The sequence below is a fragment of the Chelonoidis abingdonii genome, chromosome 18, assembly GCF_003597395.2.
Source record: "Chelonoidis abingdonii isolate Lonesome George chromosome 18, CheloAbing_2.0, whole genome shotgun sequence".
Lineage (NCBI taxonomy): Eukaryota > Metazoa > Chordata > Testudines > Testudinidae > Chelonoidis > Chelonoidis abingdonii.
In genome coordinates, this window is record NC_133786.1 from 1,076,432 (window position 1) to 1,093,163 (window position 16,732).

At 45.7% G+C, this 16,732-nt stretch overlaps 2 protein-coding genes and 1 long non-coding RNA gene across 4 annotated transcripts in view; 1 reads left to right on the forward strand and 2 right to left on the reverse strand.

The window, feature by feature from the left end:
* LOC142047900 (uncharacterized) overlaps positions 1-12,408 on the reverse strand; it is a 50,509-nt gene extending 38,101 nt beyond the window's left edge. Inside the window, exon 1 of the long non-coding RNA XR_012657212.1 lies at positions 12,351-12,408. This is a non-coding gene — a long non-coding RNA (uncharacterized LOC142047900). The remainder of the gene's footprint in view (positions 1-12,350) is intronic.
* LOC116817058 (uncharacterized) overlaps positions 1-16,732 on the forward strand; it is a 270,462-nt gene that overhangs the window by 155,972 nt on the left and 97,758 nt on the right. The gene's annotated exons all lie outside the window — the stretch shown is intronic.
* The window catches only part of LOC116817142 (uncharacterized), a 327,071-nt gene that overhangs the window by 122,515 nt on the left and 187,824 nt on the right, over positions 1-16,732 (reverse strand).

A 16,732-nucleotide genomic window follows, 5' to 3' on the forward strand; every position in this document is an offset into this window, starting at 1 on the left:
TTCTCTCAGAAATACATGTCTGGGTGCAGATGATTCTGGCTGGGAGTCAAGAGAAAGCGAGTGGACATTGTTGGAATTCTTTCTGGAGAAGCTCGATTCTTATATCTCGTGTGATGCATTTTTCCTTCTTCTGATAGTTTATATTCAAGGAGTTTGACACGAGTGAGACATATTTATAAATCAGAATTAAAATAAATCTTCCAGGGTAACCATGCAACGGGGAAGCTTGGGAGGAGGTAAGGGTGAGGGAAGGGTTTACTTTCCTTGTGTTAAGATCCAGAGGTATCTGGGGTCTTGGGTAAGGTCCCAGGCAATGCTGAGTCTTGGAATGACAGCGGAGATGGTACGGGGACCGAGAGTTGGTGTTGACCAGGCATTGGAATTCGACTGGTTGGTGTATGGCACCGCTAAAGGGTTTCAAGCTGGTATCAAGCTTAGAGGAATTCATTGCTGTGGGTATCCCTATTCTCTTGGCATGCTAAGGTCAGAGTGGCGGAATTATACTCAGTGAACATGCTGTATTATTGTCTACCCTTTATTAAAGAATTCCTTGAATATCTCTTTGCTTTTTTTGACTTCTGCTGCACACTGCTGGATGTCTTCAGAGAATCCACAATGACACCAAGATCTTTTTTCCTGACTTAGTTGAAGGCTAAATTCAGCCGCCTCATTCATTGTATGTAAATTGGTATTTTTTCCAAGTGTGCATTACACTTAGCATTTATCCACTTGAATTTCATTCTGCCATTTTGCTTGCCATCAGCTTTAGTTTGTGAGATCTTTTTTGAATCACGGAGTTCTGCTTTGGTCTTAACTATCTTCAAGCAGTTTAGTATCATCTGCAAACGGCTTTGCCACCTCGACTGTTCACCCCTTTCTCCAGACCATTTTCATGAATTAAGTTGGAATAGGATTGGGGTCCGAGGCTGACCCTTTGGAGAACACCACTAGTTACTCCTCTTATTCTGAAAATTGGACATTATTCCTACCCATTTGTCATGTCTTTAACTAGTTCTCAATCCTAGAAAAAGGGATCTTCCTCTTATCCCATGATAACTTTAATTTATCTTAAAGAGCCTTCGTGAGAGACCTTCTCAAAGGCTTTCTGGAAATGAAGTACACTATGTCCACTGGATCTCTGTCCACATGGTTTGTTAGACAGGCCTTCAAAGAACTCTAATAGACTAGTAAACATGAGTCCCCTTACAGGAACCATGTTGACTTTACCCAACAATTTTTTGTTCTGTCTATCGTGCTTGACAATTTTTTCTTTACTACTGTTTCAACTAATTTGCCTGGCACAGACGTTAGACTTACCGGTCTGTAATTGCCAGGATCGCCTCTAGAGTTACTTTGTGAAATATTTGGCATTTACATTAGTAATTTCTCCAGCCACTGGTACAGGAAGCTGATTTAAGGACGGTTAAAAACCACAGCTCATAGTTCCCCAATTTCACATATTGGAGTCCCTTCAGAACTCTTGTGGAAACACATCTTGTTCGGTGACTTGGTTACAGTTAAGTTTTTATCAATATAGTTCCAAAACCTCCTCTAGTGACACTGCCATTTGTGGCAATTTCCTGAAGATTTGTTCACCCACAAAAGGTATTGGGAATTCTCCCATAATATTCCTCGCCATTGAGACTGAAGCAAAGAATGCATTTAGTCTCCGCAATGACATTTTCGTCTTTAAGGGCTCCTTTTGTATTCTCAATCGTCCAGGGACCCACTGGTGGTTTCAGCCCAAAAACTTTCCTGCTTTTGATGTACTTAAAAAACATTTTGTTTATTACTTCTGAGTTTTTTGGCTAGCTCTTCCTCAAATCCTTTTTTCGCTTTTTCTTATTACTTTCTGGACACTAATTGGCAGTACTTAATGTCCTTCTATACACCTCACTAGGATTTGACTTCCACTTTTCAAAAGATGCCTTTTTATCTCTTTCACTGCTTCTTTTACATGGTTAAGCCAAGCCACAGTGGCTCTTTTAGTTCTTTTTGCTGGGTTTTTAATTGGGATAACATTTAGTTGGGCCTCTAATATTTGGTCTTTGAAAAGCATCCACGCAGCTTTGCCAGGGATTTACTTGTCGACTGTACCTTTAATTTCTGTTACAGACTCCCCTATTTTTGCATTAGTTCTTCTTTCTAAATTAAATGCCACAGTGTTGAGCTGTTCTGTCCACACTAGGAATGTTAAATTGTTTATGATTATTATCACTATTTCCAAGCATGTGTTATTTACTAGTTACCTCTTGGACAAGATCCTGCCTTACGCCTCAGAACTAATTGGAGAATTGCTTCTCCCTAGCAGGTTCTGTACAGCTGCCTCCAAGAAACAGTTCATTTTAAAGTATCGAGAAATTTTGTCCCTGAATTTTGTCTGAGGTGACATGGACCCAGTCATACGGGATCAATTGAATCTCCCACTATTATGGAGTTCTTTATTTTTGATAGCCTCTCTAATCTTCCCTTTGAATTTCATCCTCACTATTACTTGTCTTCACAGGTGCGTCGATAATACGATCCCCTATTGTTATTTTCTTATTTAGGAGCATGGAATTACTAATCCATAGAGATTTCATTGGAGATTTTTTACTTTTCATTTTGAGTCTACATTTCTTTAACATACAGTGACACTCCCCTCCCCAGGCGCGAGTATGACCTGCTCTGTCCTCCGATATTTTGTACCTGGAATGATTGTGGTCCCATTGATTGTCCTTCACTTCACCAGGTTCGCGGATGCCTATTTATGTTCAATATCCTCTTAACACGAGGCACTCTTATTCACCCATCTTATTATTAACTTCTAGCATTTGTGTTACAGCACTAAAACTGTAACTGTTTATTGTCTGCCCTTTCTGATCTGTTTAGATTCTTTTGTGTTGAATGTTTCTCTTTCTGATCCTGGCCCTACTCTTTCCTCTTCCATTCCTTCTTCCTGACTAAAAACTAGAAAAATCTCTATCATTTACATTCTCCTCTAAGGAGAAGTCCTGGTTATCTGTCTGATCCACGGGCTCCTCTGCAGCATGGTTTTCCCCATCTTCTTATTATTTAAAACTCCTTCTGCACTTTTTAATGTTAAGGCCAGCATTCTGTATCCACTTTGGTTTAGGTGGAGTCATCCTTCCTGTATAGGCTCCCCCATTCCCCAAAGTTTTCCCACTTTCCTAATAAATTTAAAACCCCCATCTCTTTACACCATCATCTCATCCATGCATGAGACTCTGAAGCCTGCTTGCCTACCTGGCCCCGGTGAAGTGGAAACCTGGGAGCATTCTGAGAATGCCACAACAGAGAGGTCCTGGATTTCAGTCTTTTCCTAGCAGATTAAATGTGGCCTCCAGGACATCTCACCTACCCTTTCCTATTGCCATTGGTTTATCTACATGGTGTCCATGCCATGGCTCTTCCAGCACTAACTAGAAATCGTATCTAGGATGCCTTGTATGAGGAAATCCGGCCCTAGCTGTACCAGGGTAGACAAGTCACCATACGGTTCTTCCCGGTCATCACAGATTCCTTCTTTCTAATGATCGAATCTCCCATTACTAACATGCTGCCTTTTTTATGACTTGGGAGTTCCCCTCCCCCGGTGAGGGCAATCTCTAGTGGCAAGGGTTACCCCAACACTATCTGGAAGGAGGGTCTTCACTATGAGAAGCTTTCCGCTCTGCTCCGTTGACTGCTCTCATTGCCCTGGGCCTTTACATCCTCCTCAAACTGTGTGGGGAGGGCTGGTTCTGACCGGAGTTTGGGACCAATACTATTAGCGTCCTGGGGAAGCCTCATCAAACATACTTCTCTTGCCTCCCTTAGCTCCTCCAGTTCCAGCACCCTGGGCCATAAGCCTCCACATTGTGTCTCTGAGCCAGGAGCTCCTTGCACCAAATGCACACATAATAAGGAATAGCCGTACGCGGCGTCAGATTCCAAAGGTCCATCTACCCAGTATTCCTGTCTACTGACAGCGGCCAATGCCAGGTACCCCAGAGGAGTGAATCCTACAGGCAATGTCAGGTGATCTCTCTCTTGCCAATCCATCGCATCTTTGAAACAGAGGCTAGGTTACACCATTCTTGACCCATCCTGGCTATAGTCATTGATGTGACTTAAGCCACCATGAAATTTATCTATTCCTTATTAAATGCTGTTGTAGTCCTAGCCTTCACAACTCCTCAGAGGGTAAGGAGTTCCACAAATTGACTGGCGCGTCGCTGTTGAAGGGAATCTTCCCTTTTATTTTCTTTAAACCTGCTGCCTTATTAAGATCATTCTTGTGGTGACCACTAGGAAGTTGTTGATATTGTCACTTAACCCTGAAGGTTATGGTTGTGTTTATTTAAATAAAAGTGGTTTAGCAGATTGCGAGTACATAGAACAAGCTGTGTGCCTCACTGGGCCTTAGGAACATTGCTGGAGAAGTGGCCCACCGGAAGAGGGGAAACATTAGTGAGCTAGAATGTGGAATGGAGCACTATGAGCATCTGATAAACAACCATAGTATGGATTTGTTTTTAACTTCTGATTGGTTAGAGGTTCATGTTATGTAAGTTTGTTATAAACTGTGTTATATTAAGACCAGTTTGCTATAAGTAGTTAGCAAGAGGAGGGGCTCCTGGCTGGAGGGACTCTGCCTGATTCTTTGTACCAGGGGCTCTCTTTGTGCACATGTTGAATAAAGCTTTATTAAATTGCACTGAATCGCATTGGATCGAAGTCCCATGATTTCTACCCAGCATCAGACTCACTGGGAACCACCAAATCCCAACAGTTTCTTGGCACAGCGAGCAGGGTTTGAAATATCGTTCAGGATCACGACCTACAATCAAATTAGAGGGTGAGATTGTTCATTTTTTATTTGGTTGTGTGCCTCTGACTTGACTGGTGACTCTCATACCTTTTGCAGTAAGCAAGTCTAGGTGCTGGGGAATTCAGGGGGTTTGTTGCAGTCTTAAGACATTGTACTTAGTGTGGAGGCTGGCTAAGCTGTAAGTTCCTCTGACTAAGTGGTGTTAAAGTGAAAAATCAAAAAGGCTGTAAGAACCAACCGTTAGCATAGGTGCAGGTATGGCCATAAGCACCTCTAGCTGATGTGTTGGCAGGCCCAGATCTCCTAATTGGACATTGTAATTGTGCAGATCAAATAAATTGGAAAAAGGATTAATCTGCTAATTAAGCATTTCTGTCTGGTGTGTTTTATTAAAATAAATTGTTGTTAGTCTGTAAACAAAATTGTAGTTATAAATTTAAAAAAATAAAGAAATATAATAATCCACAATATAAAAAGTATATGGTTAGTGCTTTTAAAACTATTGTATTTGTAAGTTTATTAGCTTTCTTGTAAAAATATTTTGGCTGTGTATTTAAAATAAAGGATAACCACCTCCCATTACAGGCAGGCAAAATTGATTTTGTGCATAAACCACGATATTTATCTGAGGAAAATAATGTCCTCAGTGTAGATGTAAGGTTGCTGACTGTAAAATCTGTTCTGTCTCAGTATGACAAGGCATTGAAACAAGAATATCCAACACATGATGATTATCCAACTAAAGATCCCTATTATGTTGTCTGTTGGTGTACAAGGTTAAAAAACAGCAAAAAAAAATGGCTGGTATGTGTTTATTTGTTAATTATAAACAGCTGGTTAAAAAAGTAATATGCTAAAAGAAAGGGTAGATAAGTTAGAAGCAAAGGTAAAAAAACTGCAAGCAGAAGCAAAAAAGTATAAAAAAGCAGACTTGCAGAAAAAGAGATCTTGTCCTCAGCACCTTTGGACCCTACATGTGGGACATGGGGCTATCAGTCTAGTTTCATGGCTCCAGTGAGTGCACACTGTCCCTAATCCTAATCAAGGGGAAGGGGACCCTGCTATTGTTAGTTGTCTAGAGCACACTCCTATAAGCCCATCTGATTTGCAGAGCATGTTAAAGGAATTGCCATCTTTGCATGGAAAAAGGTACAGGAGTGGATGGGAGTGGAAGGCTTACATGCTTTTGATGTTTTCACCATGGTAAAAGCAAAATGTCCTGGCACAGCCTGGAGTAGGATTGCTGGTGGTTTTAATAACTCTGCATAGGCAACTGCTGTTTTTGCCTCTTCAGCTGATATGGAAACGCAGTGCGGAATTTCCGACAGGCTGTAATAATGGCTTTGGGGCCGGGTATTAATTTGTACTCATTACATGCTAACCGAAAACAGCATCCAAATAAGCCATTTAAAAAATACGTGAAAAACAAGTTTGAGTTATATTAACAGTATGGGGGGCAACAGAATGCTACTCGTGAAGATGCTATATTTATAGATGGGGTACTTGATGGGGTATGTGGCCCATATAAGGCAGCCCTGAAAACTGGCTTTCAGCCTCCAGGTTATGCTGAATTATTAACATGGGCGTCAAATATTAGCAGACATAATCAGAAACAGGATACAGGAAAAAAGGTGCACAGAATGCAAACCCAAGGACTAAAAGAATAAGAAAAACTAAACATGAGTTTGAAAAATAGCTTTGTTGCTGCAGTTAAAGCAGCAAATGTAAAAGGTGGTAATTGTAGTAACTGTAAAATGTTGGGCCATAACAAAAAAAATTACAAAAAAGGGGGTGAAAAAGCTAACCAGTTTATGAATTGTGACCAGATAGGACACTGGTCCAAGAATTGCCCTAGTAAGAAGGGTAAAGATCCTCTTGAGACTATGTCTCGGGACCAATTAATACAAATCCTCAAGTCCAAGAAAAAATCCTCTGATTAGGGGCTTTCGGCCCCCATTGCAGTGAGCCAGTGTGGCTCATCTGCACGTCCGTATCTAAATGTTAGGGTTGGGGGCATATCGTGTAAAATCCTTATAGATACAGGAGCTTCAGTATCTATTACTGATATTCCAGGATTACCTTTGACTTCTAAATTTATTTTAACAAGATTGGGGGAAGCAAGTATAAAAGCATATTTGACAACGCCCCTTTTGATCGAAACAGAAAAATGTTTTTGAATGGGGCGATTTTATTATGCGCCAAAACAAACCGAAGCTACGATAATGGGAATTGACATGTTATGAAAATTAGAGTGTCATTTAAATTTGGGTAAGTCACCTTCATTGCAAATGCCATCTCAAAAGTCTAGTGCTAATGTGCCTCTAACTTATTCTTCTCCAGGTGAGCGTGTGTGCGTTGTGCAGGTGCTCCCAAAGCTGCCGGGACCAGAGGGAGTGTGGGCAGCCGATAAACTCGACTGTGGTTTGATGAATGTCCCACCAGTGGTGATTACAGAAAATCCTCCCCCTCCCGCACGTCCCTATCCAATTAAGTCAGAGGCCCTGGCAGCAGCAAAAAGTACAGTCAAAGAGTTAATAAAAAAAAAAAGTTGTAAAAAAAAATACAGTCAAAATGTAATTCGCCTGTCTGGCCTGTTAAGAAGACAGATGGATCATGGCGGCTTACCATTAATTATCGAAATATTAACATGCATGCAGATAGGCTCACCCCCCTAGTCGCTGACCCCAGTTCTTTCTACTGTACCTAATGATCACGTAGTATTTTCAGCCTTGGACATTTGCAATGGCTTTTGGTCTGTTCCTGTGCACCCTGACAGTCAGTTTTGGTTTACATTTACTGTTAAAGGAAAGCAATATACCTTTACTCACCTAAGCCACGGTTTTCATAACTCACCTACTTTGTTTCATAGAGCCTTAGCTGATGTGCTGGCAAAGCTGCCAGACATGGCTTCTTGTGTTGTACAGTATGTTGATAATATTCTTATCTCCTCCCCAGATTGCCAAATGCACATGAAAGACTTAGAAGTGATCCTGCAACACTTGGCAGACAGTGGGGTAAAATGTAATGCTAAAAAGGCTCACATTGCAAAGGAGGAAGTATCATATCTGGGATATCTAATATCCAAGAGGTACAAATGTTTAACTGTTGACTGCAGTAAGGCTATTAATGCATGTCCACGACCGATTGCGGTCAGGGAAGTAAGGAAAGTTTTGGGGCTATTCAATTTCTGCCAAACTCAAATCCCAAATTATTCAAAAATTGTCCAGCCCCTTAATAATCTCCTGAAGGGTGCTGGTGGACCACATGATCCAATTGAATGGCCACTTGAATGTAAACAGGCATTACCACATTAAAACAGAGGCATAAGTACTGCCCCAGGGTTGGGACTTCCTAATCCATTAATGGCTTTTACATTGTAACACACGTCAGTAAGGGACATATGGCAGCAGTGTTAACACAAAACATGGAATAAACAGCGCCCAGTAGCATACTACTCTTCAAACCAAATGCTGTTCGCTCAAGCAATGCCACCGTGCCTCCAGGCAGTGGAAGAAGCTTCTATGCCCTAAATCAGGCCTTAACTTATTGGTGCACAGATGTAAATATTGTTGTGCCTCAACTGTCCTTGCTATTTTCAGAAAGAAATCTTCAGCAGTCCATGTGGTAGATGGATTCGATGGGAAACAATTGCTAATGCCTTCAGTACATCTGCAACGTAGCATCATCGCTAAACCCTGCCACCTCATGCCTAGCCCAGATGAGGGACACTCGCATCCATTGTTGCCTTAAGAAGAGCCCATGGACCATCCACTGGTAAAAGAACACTGAAATACTGATGCCCCTTGCCTATACGTGGATGGTTGTTCCTTTATTGTCAACGGCAAGCGACACCATCAGGATGGCCGTTTTGTACTCAAAGATGGGCAGTGGTGGTGCATGGCAGTTTACCTGGAGCCATCAGCCCAAGTAGCAGAACTACAGGCATTAATTGCAGCAATGCTTAAAGCTGCGGAAGGTTCTGCTTAAATATATATACTGATTCTAAATACGTTTTTGGGGTTGTAGCATGATGTCACTACGTTGTGGGTAAATGGAGGATCCTGACAACTAACAGCGATCCCATAACAAATGCCGCAGGATAGTGCAAAAACTTCATGCCAGCATGCAGAAACCTACTAAAGTACAGTGATAAAGTAAAGGCCCATATAAAAGGGACATCTCTCATAGCAAGGAAACCAAAGGGCAGATGAAACTAGCCTAAACAGCACAGTGGAGAAGTAAAAAAACCCAATTAATTGCTGCAAACAGCCTCCTCATAAAACCTCAAACTTTTTTGAATTACAGGACATTCCCCACACTGCCCGGGGCAAAGAAGTGTTATGGATGGTAATGTGGGGCAACACTGTGTGATAACAACACTTGGAAGAGGTCCAGGGAACACATTAGTGTTACAAAATGTGCAAATGGGAATATGGATACAAGTGTATCACATTGTTGGGAGCATGAATGGAGCACGGAGGGTAAGTTCACCATATGTCAAACACCTGGTGGCAGCCCTACTTAATGGCAAACTGCAAATTATGTGAGAAGGCGTGTAAACGTCGGCTCAATGTAATTCTGCTCGCCACAGTTAAAAGTGAAAATGCGACATCAGCCAAGACCTAACCAGCCCTTCAGCGTTACAATAGATTTCACTGGTCCACTGCCAAGATGCAGGGGAGAAAATAGGTTCTGGTAATCATGGATCACTTTACTAAATGGGTAGAGCTTTCCCAGTGGCCAAGGCACTGCAGCTAATGTGCTAAAATATTGATAACGTAAATAATTCCCCGATGGGACTTCCATGCTTCAGTAAAGTAACCAAGTACTCATTTTACAGGGAAAGGTAATAAAAACTGTATGTAGGCACTAGGAAATCAAACAGAATTCCACTGTCCCTACCATCCCCAGTAGTCAGGATTAGTAAAAATTGCTACACGAACATTACAAACAAGTTAACCCAACAGATGTTTTCTGTTACAGGAAAAGATTGGGTCACCAACCTACAAGTGGTTCTCATGTCTATGAGAGCCAGTCCTACTAATCCACATTCCTTATCTCCTTTTGAAATGCTGACAGGGTGGGCGACAGGGACGCCAGGAAATCTGTGCATTGGAGGGGGGGAATTGTATGTCATGGGTAACCAGCTTGTTAAATATTGCAAATTGTTATCGCAGTGTGTCTCACAGAACCCCCGAACTGAACCAGACTCAAAGGCCGGGGAAAAGGACATATGTAAGGTGCAGTCTGGTAATCAGGTGATGGTGAAAGCCTATAGGAAACTAACATTTAAACCAGCCTGGACTGGGCCTCACACAGTTCTCTTAGTAACTCCTTCAGCAGCCCAGGTCACTGGAATTCCAGTTTGGGTGCATCTGTCACGTGTAAAAGTATACAAGGAAGAAACCCAACATGGGGCACAATAATCCCTGTTTACTCTATGGATTCCTGAAAAGCCATTCTTAACATTGTTAAGTGTTTGCATCTAATATTCCCAGTTTAAAATTAATGTAGAAATTTTGTAGTCTTCTAATTGTTTAAGTGATTTCTAAAACTTTAAAGTGTATTTAAGCAGTGTCATCTTAATAAGGCTGCAGTGGTTCTCAGTGTTTTCTTGATATAATTACCTGGGGAGGAGCCACTGGATCAGTTGTAAATGCCATTACTCAAATCTAATTTTAGGGACTGGGTTAAAATTCGTTAGTAGCAGGAATGACAGTTTACTGTGGTAAAAGTGGGGTTCACGTCTAATCAAGTTAGCTGTTACCTTAACTCAACTACAGCTGGTCAGGTCCTCACTGTTGTACTCAGCCATCTATTAAAAACTACTAAAATGTATTAGCAAGCATTGGTCTAGGCATGTGGAAAAATTGTGTTATCATCCTGGCATGGTAACATCCTGGTGTTCAACATGAAAGTTGCAGCTCTGCTAGGAGACTCACTCGTGCCACAAGTGCCGTGTTGGGTGAGAGCTTTGGTTCTTGAGAACTGAATGTCTTCACCTTGGATGGTGGCAGGGGAGTGGTCCCTATCGGTAACAGGGGTATGTTGAGATGGTCATCGCATCCTTGGAGAGGTGTTAATTCCTAAACTGGAGGCTCAGCCAGGGCACCCACTTCCATTCGCATGTCACAGACACCTGTGTGACATAAGGGCCGGAGGTAACTATATGGCTTTCCCACGAGACCAAAGTTCCATCCTGGGAGGATGGGTTTTGTGTATGGGAAACCTGAAGTCAAGACAAGCCTTATCTCAAATGTTGGAACCTGACTTAATGGTGTATGTAATATAATTTAATGGATGATATTGCAGTGAGAGAGTACTCCAGTATCTGGTGTGGATGTAAGTGGTTAACTTTGGCAGGCAAGCCTTGCTTAAATATCTAGTTCTTCCTATTGTGTTAAGCCTTTTAACAGAAATATTATGAAAAAAGACAACCATCTACCCCTTTGGTCCAATGATAGATCAAACAATGCTGTTGGGGAAGGGATAGCTCAGTGGTTTGAGCACTGACCTGCTAAACCCAAGGTTGTGAGCTCAGTCCTTGAGGGGGCCATTTGGGGATTGGTCCTGCTTTGAGCAGAGGGTTGGACTAGATGATCTCCTGAGGTCCCTTCCAACCCTAATGATCTATGATTCTAAGGGGTATGACAGTTACAGTGATTCAGTGGATAAAAGGGTTTGCCATTGTAAAAACAAATGGAAATGGTTTTGGGTTGTGTTCTCACAATGGGATGAGGACTTATTATTTTACTGTAAATATTATGTATTAGTTTATTTTGTTCCTAAAATTATAGTTAAATGTTAATAAAGCAAATTATTGCTCCTAATAAATACAAGAAAGTGGTGTTAGTGGGGTTTAAGAATTGTTCTTAGCCCCAAAACCAAATGGGGGAGCTGAAAGGTATGGTTGGGTTTCTTTTAGATAAAATGTGGTTTACAGGGTGCTTATGCATAGGGAAGCATGCTGTGGCTCACCGGCCTAGGAACATTCTGGAGAAGGCCACGGGGAGGGGTGTGAGCTCAGAATGTGGACTGGAGCACTACGAGCATGTGCTAAACAAACCCATATGTGGGTTTGTTTAACTCTGATTGGTTAGAGGTTCATGTTATGTAAGTTGTTATATAACTTGTTATATAAGCACCATGTGCTACAAAGTAGCAAGGGGAGGGCCTGCTTGCTGGAGGGACTCTGCCTGATTCTTTGTACCAGGGGCTCTCTCTGTGCACATATTGAATAAAGCTTTATTGAATTGAATTGATTTGCACTGGATCCAAGTCCCATGATTTCTACCCAGCATCAGACTAACTGGGAACCACCAAATCCCAACAACCCTCAGTTTTACTTGTGCGATACAGCTCCTGTGCTCTGTTCCCAAAATGTTCTGCAGCAGGGGAGGGTCTCTGGTAGTGTGTGTGTCATTGGCATATTGAAGTGATTCTGAAACTGGGCAGAGTAGAGGTGGTATTGTGGGGCTGGCATAAACCTCATCTCTCCATTTCCCCTTCCAAGAACCGAGGGGACAGTAACCCTTACCCAGTGAGGTCACATTCTCATAGTTCTCCTGCATAACATCCCAGTAGAAGGCTCTCTGAGTGGGTGTCAGCAGAGCCCACTCTTCACTAGTGAAATACACAGCCACCTCCTCGAAGGTTACAGGCCCCTGAAAAAGCAAGAGTCCAACACTCAATACCTGCTGTCCCATTCACAGCCCCATTATTTGTGGGGAGGGGAGCCCATCAAAGGGAAGCCCTGGGTGGACTGTAGTCAACAAAGTCCCACCCCCACCCTGCTCAGAGCATCCAGGAAACATCAGAGTGAGGGGACAAAGAGAGAGCCCCTTATCTCTCCCAGCAGATCCATCACACACCTACTAGCCACAGACTGATAGAGGAGAGGGAGGCCGGTTGAGAGAGATCTGCGTGCTGTATTATCCAGCTCCCACAAGAGGAAGACTGTTGGGTCCACCAGTAGGATGCGTCTGTCGTGCTGGTCTTGTCTGCTAGTATCCCCTTCATATTTTCACAGCAGCCACTGGTTAGTCGGTGTCAGGCTCCAGCACTATGAAGTCTGGTCAGTTTCCCAGCCCCATGGAGCTGGGTTATTTTCTGCTCCACAACTAGAGCATTTCCAGGTCAGTCGAACCTTTATGGCAAGCGTGCTGTCTGCCAATTTTAATGGCACTTAATTAAACAACTGCTCAAGCAGCTTTGTCACACCACTGCCCTCCCTTTTCTCCACCCTGTTGCCTTAGCCCCCGCCACTCCAAACCAGACTGTGCACAGCTTTCCCATCTCCGTGCTGTATCCTCTGCTGTCCCTTCCCCCGCGGGGTTAGGAACCCACCAACCATTAGCTGTGCAAACAGGGTGGGGAAATGCCCCACTCACCGGCAAAAAAAAAAAAAAAAAGTTGGCTCCACTGCAGCCATGTCGTGCTGCCCTGTGTCCAATGGAACGCATGGGACTGAGCTGGACGCAAAGCTGCCTGGACGTCCCGCCCCTTCTCCAGCCCCTGCAGGCTGCCTGACGAAGCAGCACTCTGGGAGGTTGAACAGGCCGTGTTTAGGTTTCTGGACAATCAAGATTTCAGCCAGAAATCCTTTCCCTCCAGACGGACATGCCACAGACTTGCCGTCTGATTACATGTTCTCAATGAACTTCAGATTTACAGAAAGACCTGATGTCCAGTACGCTGTGGAATAGACCATTGTGGGGGCATTGTCTAGCCCCTTCTCACCTCCCTCACCTCCTAGATCGTAGGAGCCAACGAAAGATTGGGGGGTTGGGACTTGAAGTCCTGCGAGTTTTCAAGAGGGGAGAAAAGAAAAATCTGTGGGGATTTCACCTCACACGTGTTGCCCCCATAAGTGCATAGACAGTTTAGCAGGGGAATACAGGATGTCAACGGGCCAGCTGGGCTGCCTGCAGCGCTGAGCCAGGATTCTGGCACACAGGCTGATCAGGGAGCAGGATCATGGTTAGCTGCAGCCCCAGACACCTCCCAGCCCGGAGCCCCGGAGCCCACAGCCTCAGGGCCCCAGACACCCCACAACCCCAGTCAGGGTCCCCCGCCAGAATCTTCTGGCCCCAGTCCCAGAGTCCCCGGCAGCAGCGAAGACCCCCAGCATTTCCCCACAGAGTTTGATAAAGCGGATAGACAGCCGCAGGGTGAGGGGGCCTGGACACGGGGCTGCCGAAATGGAGCCAGGGATGCCAGGGCACAAGTCGGGGGCACAGGGGACAGGGAACTTCTCAGGGATTTGGGGGCAGGGGGGGTCACCCCCAGGATGTTGCTCGTTGCTCTCCAGCAGCGTCCACCGAGGGGCCCAGACCCCCCCGAGCCCCCACCAGGCAGGATGCAGGAGGGGACGGGAGGTCCCCACGGGGGGGGCAGCGGTAAATCCGAGGGATCTCAGCCCCCCGCCCCCTTCTCTCCCGCTGCTCCTGGGGTCACCGGCTCTCCGGGGGGCATGCCCCGGCTGCACCGAGTGGACTTCCACCCGCCCCTTTCCGGTCTCCCTCCGGGACCTCCCGCTCTGTCTCACCCCCCCGGCAACCCCGCCCGGCTCCACGCAGGGACCCCAGTGGGGCCGTCCCCCGGAACACTGGGGGCGAGTCACCGCCCGGCCCCGCCCCGCCCCCGCCCCCCGGCTCGCTCCGGGACCTGGAGGCTGCAGCTCCGCAGCGGGGGCGGAGCCCGGGCGGGCACGGGGGGGTTAATGAAGTCTCTCCCCCGCGATCTGCGCATGCGCCAGAGCTCCACGGCACAAACCTTCTCCGGCCCCCGGGAGAGGCTCCAACGGCCCCGCACGGCCAGGGAGAACCGCAACGCCCCGCCCGCGTCCGCTCCGGCTCCGCCTCCCTCTCCGACATCACTTTCCGCTCCAGGAGAATCCGGAACTACATCTCCCAGCCTGCCCCGGGGCGCGTCCGCCTCTCCAGCCCAGCTACGGGGGGGGTTCAGCAGCTGAGACTGCGCATGCTCCGTGCGAGCCGCGCGGGGGGGAGAATAAAGCCCTTGCCGCCGCCTCCGTGTGAGCCGGCCGAACTGAGCAGCTGCTTGCTCCTCGGGTTTGTGGGGAGGCCCGAGCTGGGGGGGAAAGTGACTCCAGCTGGGCCCCGCCTCCTGGGAGGAGCTCAGGCCCGGAGCCCGCAGGAGTGTGAGACCCCGGGGGCACTGAATGGGGGCGGTGAAAGTGACTCGGCCCCGGGGATCGTCCAAGCCTTGGAGCTGCCTCGGCCCCGCTGGATGGGGGGCGGAGCCACCTCGGGGCGCGGTGGTACCGGACCCTGCGCATGCTAGTAACAGCTGCGGAAGCCGCTGCCCTTCCCCCTGCCCGTAATCAGCCGAACGTTCCGCTGGGCCTGGCAAAGATGACCGGCGCTGGAGGGGCGATGGGGAGCAGCAGGGAGCGGGGTGGCTCAGTAGGGGGTGGAAATTGACTGGTCGGGGGGATCAAGCAGCTGGAGGCAGGGTTAGGGGGCTAAATGGGGGGGACTAAATGGTGGAGTCGGGGTTGGTTGCACAGGGCGGAAGGTCATTGGGGCGGGAAATTTGAACTATTTCTGTGTAGTCAGGAAATTCCCATGGGGGGGGATAAGTTCACTGAATCCTTTATTGTTTGTGCCACTTCCTCCCACACACAAAGTCTTATCAAGTTTTTTCCCCTTTCTCTCGTTAGCATACGTGGCTATAAAATCCAGGGAGATTCCCCTCCCAAAGATCTGCTCCCCCCCCCCCCGATATTGCCCTGGTCTCTCCATACTTCTCAAGTGTCAATTTAAAATCTCCCCGAAGTGGGGGATTTTCCCACCCATTTTATCTGCAGTGATTTGTGCTTGTGTAGGTGGGAAATTGTTGCCCTGGGTCATTCCCCAGAACGTGGCTGCCCCTGGAGGGGGATGGGATGAGATGCCCGTTCCCTGCAAGGGCAGGGACGTGAAGAGCATATGTCCCCCATGGAGACTGCCCAGACCCCAGTTTCCCAATCCCACCCACTGACCCCAAACTACCAACACTGTTTCCCCCAGCCCTCAGTTGCCAGTCACTTGCCCATTACCTGCTGCTGCCCCCTTCCTTTGTCCAGGGAGCCTTCCAGCTCCAACTGCCCCCCCCTTTGCTCTCTTAAATCAGCTCCTCAAAGGACTCCTTGCTGTCCATGTGAATGGTGGCAGTGGGGAGCCATCACTTTCTGTTTATATATTGGATAGTCTCATAAAATCCAGTCAAACAGTCTCCCTTTCCCTCTAGTTATTTAATAGCAACATAAAATCTCCTCGGATCTTGGTATTTTTCTCTCATGTTATCAATTGCTTACCTTCTGACACCTTTTCTCTGCAAATCTCGAAGATTGATATAAAATATCCTAAACATTTGCCCCACTTCCTTCTAGTTGTCTATTTCCAATTGAATATGCCCTGAGATTTTTTCCCCCTGTGTCTCTAATGATAAAATACAAAGAAAATCTCAGATTTACACCTTTCCTCAGATTCTTGAACATGGGCAACATTTGCAAACATTTTATATCCATTTCCGCTCTATTCATTACCAAATATTGATGTGAAATACACTCAGATTTTACCACATACCAACAACTGATATAAAATCTCCCCGATTTTATACTTTCCTCTCTAGAATTGGCAAAAATGGATCCAAAATCGCTCAGATATCCACCCTTTCTCTTTCATTTCTGAACATTGATCTCAGAGCTCAAGATTTCACTCTTTCTATGTCATTATCAAATATCAATTAAAAATCCTCTCGGCTTTGGGGCTGTTCCCCGTGTTTCTAAATCCCAGCAACTTCTTCCTTCCAGTGAACCTGTTGCCTTGAATCAATCTCCATCCTGGGTGTTGCAGAGGGTTAAATTGCCCAGTGATCATCTTTCCTGTCTCCTTGGAGAATCATTTCTTCCCC